Below are 6573 nucleotides of genomic sequence, written 5' to 3' on the forward strand. Positions count from 1 at the left end.
GACCTGAGCCGAAGGCAGACGCTTAACAACTGAGCCACCCAGGTGCCCCTTGGAAATCCAATTCTAAAGACATAATCTTCAATGGAGACCAACTGCTATGTGCACAAAGATGTTTATCACAAAATTGCTTAGATTAGGGAAAAATTGCCCCAAATTGGAGGATGGTGAAATAAACCATTCCACTATCATAAAGCTGTTGACATAACGGCAGTACAAGTACGTTTAGACCAGGTTCAGTGAAAAAGCTTTCTAACAATGAAGAGCGTGATGTGGGTGCACAATGTAGATATGTGGAAATGTACGCATACAAAAATAGTCCTTACATTAGGGTGTTGAGAGGGCAGGTGGTATTTTTCATTTCTTTTCAGCATTTTTCTATAATGAGCTTTATTACTTTTTTTAAAAGATTTTATTTATTTGTTAGAGAGACAGAGAGCATGAGCAGGGGGAGGGGCAGGCAGAGGGAGAGGCAGGCTTCCCGCTGAGCAGGGAGCCCGACGCTGGACTCGATTCCAGGACCCCGGGATCATGACCTGAGCCGAAGGCAGACGCTTCACCGACTGAGCCACCCAGGCATCCCGAGCTTCATTACTTTTAGGATAGAAAAATTTAACACATTTTAACCATCATAAGAATTAAGGTGGTGCTTTTTCGTTATAGAAAAGAATTTAAGACAATGTAGCACTGCTTGTATTCGTTGGTTGTCTGAAGTAGTAGTTCTTGTTAAAATGTGAGTTGAGGGCGCCTGGGTGGCTCAGTCGTTAAGCGTCTGCCTTCGGCTCAGGTCATGATCCCGGGGTCCTGGGATCGAGCCCCACATCGGGCTCCCTGCTCAGCGGGAAGCCTGCTTCTCCCTCTCCCACTCCCCCTGCTTGTGTTCCCTCTCTCCTCGTCTCTCTCTCTGTCAAATAAATAAAATCTTTAAAAAAAAAAAATGTGAGTTGAGTCAGCAGGTCTGGGGATGATCTAACCACCCTTACTGCTCACAGGATTGTCCTGAGAAATCATCAAGACAATCTCTGTGAAGTGCTTAGAACCCCCAAGCACTCATTCCGAGGGACTCTCAGGGATTCCTCTCACTTACCTTTGAACTTTGGAACGGCAGACATTAATAGGATGGGCACAGTTCAGACCCTCGATAAACACTGGTCCATTGGCTTTCGGGTAACACAGTTACATATTGACGAGGACCCTTTTGGATACTGCCTGTGGAAGGCTGAAGAATGTCCCCCTTCCAAACATGTCCATGTCCAATCCCAGGAACCATGTGAATGGTACCTTATATGGCAAAAAGGACTCTGCAGATGTGATTAGGTCAAGGATCTTGAGATGGGAGATTATCCTGGTGGGTTCAGTGTGATCACAAACATCCTTCTAAGAGGGAGGCAGGAGAGTCAGAGTCAGAGAAGGAGATACAGGGTCAGAAGCGGAGACACGCTTGGAAGATGGAGGAATGAGCCCCAAGCCCAGAAATATACAAGCAGCCATGAAAAGTTGAAACGGGCTAAGAAACGGATCCTCTCCTGGAGCCTCTAGAAGGAACACAGCCCTGCGGACTCCTTGACTTTATCTCAACGAAACTGATTTCAGACTTTTGGACTCCAGAACTGTAGGAGAATACATTTGTGTTGTCTTAAGCCACTAAGCTGGTGGTAATTTGTCACAGTAGCAAGAAGAAACTACCACACTGCTTTAATCCAGAGCCTGGTGGGGGGGGGGGGTTGCTCCAGAGCAGCTGATTCAGGAGGTGGGATGAGGCTGTGGATTCGCATTTCTAACAAGCTCCCAAGTGAGGCTGGTCCTGCAGGTACAGGTCCACACTCTGAGCAGCAGTGGCCCAAAAACTCATTACAATCCGCATTCCCTGACAGATTAACTTCTGATTCAAGAGGTCAAGAGCCCGTCTTTTCACGACCGGCCCCAGCTGATTGTACCAAATGGCTTCCGGTCACACTCAGAGACACAAACAACCTGAGAGGCTCCCAGAGCAGGAGCTCCTTGTCGGGCAGGCCAGGGGCAGAGAGAGACTCTGAGACCCTCTCCCACCAAGGCATTCATCAGCTCATCGCACAGAGGGCTCACTCGCTGGGCTTGAGTGACCATGAAACAGGTGGTGGGGCCACCAGGGAGACGCGCAGAGAGCACCTACTGCTGCTCCTTGGGACCAGCAGGCACACGACATCGCTCAGCCTCAGGCAGCAGAAAGGCTGGGAAGAGTCCACCCAAAGAAATGCTCCCTCCTGGCCCTGGGCCTGGGAAAAGCCTGGGAAGGATGCCCTGGCGCTCTCGGCAGCCGGGCCGGCGTGGAGAATGGCCTAAGAGGGGAAAACCTGCCACATGATGTGCGCTGTCGGCCTGGGGCTGCTGGGAATCCGAGGAGGAAATGGAAGCACCCCCCCCCCCAAACACATTGAGGAGGCAGAGGAATAAGAAGAAGGAGATCAGGAAGAGCCAGATTGAGAACAGTCCGTGATCATGAGTAAGATGCGGGAGCAGCAGGGGAGACAAGTCCAGGCGGCCGCACCAAGACTGGGCAGGGATGCGGACGGGAGAGCGGGGCCAAGCCGCTCTGCACAGCGGCAGCTTGGAAGCCACTGTCCAGTTGGAAGGTGTTTCTGGGCCACACACAAACTACAAGGAATCACTCAACAGCGCCTTCTAAAGAAGTCAAGCACAAGGAGTGAAGATGAAAATGGTCGGCCACACCGGGTCCTCCCAGGGCCATCCTGCCGGCAGGGTAACTGTCGTTCCCGATGACCGAGCTCTTTTGGAAAGCGAGGCCCTGCACGATGCTCTTTAAGTGTATTAACTCATGGACTGTTCAGAACAATTTTCTTTTTTTTTAAAGATTTTATTTATTTATTTGACAGAGAGAGACACAGCGAGAGAGGGAACACAAGCAGGGGGAGTGGGAGAGGGAGAAGCAGGCTTCCCGCCGGGCAGGGAGCCCAATGCGGGGCTCGATCCCAGGACCCTGGGACCATGACCTGAGCCGAAGGCAGACGCTTAACGACTGAGCCACCCAGGTGCCCCTCAGAACAATTCTTTTAACAGGGGCTCACTCTCGATCTTGGGGTCTGAGTTCAGGCCCCACGTTGGGCGCGGAGACGACTTAAAAAAAAAAATCAACCAATAAGACAGGCGTGATTACTCTCCCATTCTGCAAGGGGAGGAAGGCTGCTCAAACAGATTCGGGTCCCCACAGCTTCTACGAAGCCAGGGCCGGAGTTGAACCCAGTCCGCTTGACTTCAAAGCCCATTCTTTGGGCAAATCACTGGGTCACACCTCTCCGCTGCCTGTGTTTTGCTGGGGCAGACAGAGTGCCCCCCCCCCGGCCGGGCACCCCCTCACCACTTGCCCTTCTTACTAGGATGTGACAGTTGTCCGAGGAGGGAGCCAGGCTCAAGTGGGCCCATGGAGAGGCGTGACACAATGCAACAGGCGTCGGGAAGAGGTGAGGGGGCACCCGGCCCTGAAGATGGACCCAAGATGCCCAGTCATACCCAGAGCAGGCGAAAGGACCTCCCCCACCCACCACACACAGCTGCTGCGAGGGGGCCTCTGCTCCACAGAGAAAAGGAGCCTGGCTTTTTATGATGGCCAATCTGCTCCCACCACCCACACAGAACTCCGCAGGAAAGTGGAAACCAAAGCCGGAGAGGATTAACCGTACCTCCACCGTCGCACGCCCACGTGTTTTTTCCGGGCCCTGCACTGTGGTACAAAGACACACACTCAAAGGTCAATTGACAAATCAGCTTCCCAAATGGCACTTTGCTTGATTAAGTTTAAATCACGAAAGCACTGTTTTCAAATGCCTACATGGCAGGGAAACAGGGAACTGTGAAGGGTAATGGGCGTGCTATTCAGCGGCGAAAAATAATGCAGGGCTTTATAATTGCTTCAGAATCAGTCATTCGACAGTACAAAGAAAAAAATTAATGGAGATAAAATTCCCTTTTGGGGATATAACTATGATTATTCTAAAGCAATCATTATTCATTTTACATATTGGGAAATTGCTCCCAAAACATGACCTGTTTGGAGATAGAAGGCGACTTCAATATAATTCTCTTGAAGGATTTTGATTCTTTATCTCAAATTCAATTGCATTCTAAGAAATCAAAAGTGCCATTTCTTAGAATTAGAATTATGGTTTTGATTGCCTTATGGAAAAAAAGGACACTGTGTAGTAGGGGGCTGATTTGCCAGTATTTTATCCTTGTGTGTGTTGTGCTTTTATTTGTGACCCACAAAGTACAAAGGATATTTTCTAATTCATGACCAGACAAAGGAGGGACAGAGACTGGATAGAAGTAAGGTTTGGGGCACATGAGATGACAGGGAGAAGGCAGAACTATCCACTCCCTAGTCTGCTTCTGCCTTTAAAAGGGAGCAAAAATTGAAAAGAATAAAAGGTAAAGCAGATAACCATTATGAAAGGGGCACTGAGGGTAAATTTAACGTGGGAAAGAGAAGAATACTGAGTAGCTATTATTTAAATCTTCTTACCAACCCTGTAAGGAGTCTGTTGTCTTCAGTTTGTGGAGTGGGAAACTGAGGATCAGCTAGTAAGGGCTCAAGCTGAGGTTTGATCCCAGGTCTGTCTGCTCTTTATATTCATTCATTCATTCATTCATTCATTCAACAAACATCAGTGAGGGACTGAGGACACAGAGGAGCACAGGGAGAAGAGTCCAGCTGGTCCTTAGTGTGCCTCCAGGTAAGCTGGGAATGAACACCTCCTACTCCTCCTTTGACGTCAGTCGGGGATTTCAAGCCTGTCACTTTCCGTCCCTGGACTTGAGCTAGGGCTTTGCAGATATGATCACAGACCCTTCGTATCATGTCAAGATACGCCAGGAAACTGGATTGAAGCAGGAGTCTCCATCTTAAATAAAGGGAAGGAGAGAGAAAGAGACCTCGGTTTGACAGATCCTGGCAATAACAACAAAAAGAGTAAGCCCGAAGGCAGGGCTTTCCCTTAAACCACGTGTCTTCAAATACTCTTAAGAGCCTCCTCAGAATCTCACGAGGTAACACGGGCCAGTAGTATTCTTCTCTGCCTCTCAAGCAGAAGGAAACAGGTTCAAAGGACTTAGGTCACTTGGCCAAAAATAAAAAAATTAAAAAACAGCAGGTGGCCTTGTGAGAGCAACACACTTCTAACCGGATGCTGAGAATCAGGCAGGTGGGAAGGGAAATTGACAAGGAGTCACTGGGGCACCAGTCAACAAGTTCTAGTTCTAATCATCCACGGGTCTCACAACCACGCTCCGGCACTACGCCACTCCTGGTCTGAATGATCTCTTCTGCAAAGTTTGATAATGCTAACCCTGCCTACCTCTATTTCATTAGTCCACTGGGGAAAATATTCAGTATGTAGCTGCATCTACAGATGTAAGGTGGAGTGACAAGGAGGATCTCTGAGCATTTTTTTTTTTGCATTTTTATTTTTTTTTAAGATTTTATTTATTTGATAGAGAGAGACATAGTGAGAGAGGGACTACAAGCAGGGGGAGTGAGAGAGGGAGAAGCAAGCTTCTCATCGAGCGGGGAGTCTGATGTGGGACTCGATCCCAGGACCCAGGGATCATGACCTGAGCCAAAGGCAGACGCCCAACGACTGAGCCACCCAGGCGCCCCTCTGAGCATTTTTTTTTTAAAGATTATATTTATTTATTCGAGAGAGAGAGTGAGAGAGAGAGAGAGCACAAGAGGGGGGAGTGGGAGAAGAAGAAGCAGACTCCCCGTGGAGCAGGGAGCCCGATGCGGGGTGCGGGACTCGATCCCGGCACTCCAGGATCACGACCTGAGCCGAAGGCAGTCGCTTAACCAACCGAGCCACCCAGGCGCCCATCCCTCTGAGCATTTTGAAAGGAAAGAGATGATCATAGGGCACAGCATATATTAAGGTATAGCAGTCCCCTGCCCTCTCTCCCCCCCACCACACGCCCCTGCAACTCCATTGCTTCCCTGGATAGTTTCTAGATGGGAGAACAGGGATGTGCTCAATATCTTCTTTGGACTTCTGGAAGAGTTGAAGCAGAGGGATAGCCGTTTACAGGCGAGGAGGGAAGGAGGGTCCTGAAACCATATCACATGGCCTCGTTATAGCAGCAGAAACTGGGGCACTGGGAGTGCTCCTTGACCTTGGTTTCAATCTGGTACGAGGACTGGTTCGTTCTCCATGAGGCAGTTTCTGGGCATGGAGATCTGCAGGGGCTGTAAAATTGTTACATCTATTCCTCATTCGGAATTTTAAATGGACCTTGCTCACAGTGCATTTTGGAAATCACCCAGATAACAGCTGCCTGTCCCAGCGGAACAGCTGAATCCACCTAGAACTCTGTGTGTGGTAAACAGACAATGGCCTTTTTCCACAACAAAAGTTGTTATTTCCTGGTGGACAACATAGAGAAGTGTGTGCTGGGTGTCAACACAATCACGGATTACCTAGCTGACTGAAAACAATCATGCTCGAAAAATGCTGATCAATACGTTGAGGTCAACCAGAAGGAAGAGAGATTGTCAGAATCAATATTTTTATCCACAAGATGAATGAAAATTCA

The sequence above is a fragment of the Leptonychotes weddellii genome, chromosome X, assembly GCF_054177405.1.
Source record: "Leptonychotes weddellii isolate Sample4059 chromosome X, ASM5417740v2, whole genome shotgun sequence".
In the NCBI taxonomy this organism is placed as follows: domain Eukaryota; kingdom Metazoa; phylum Chordata; class Mammalia; order Carnivora; family Phocidae; genus Leptonychotes; species Leptonychotes weddellii.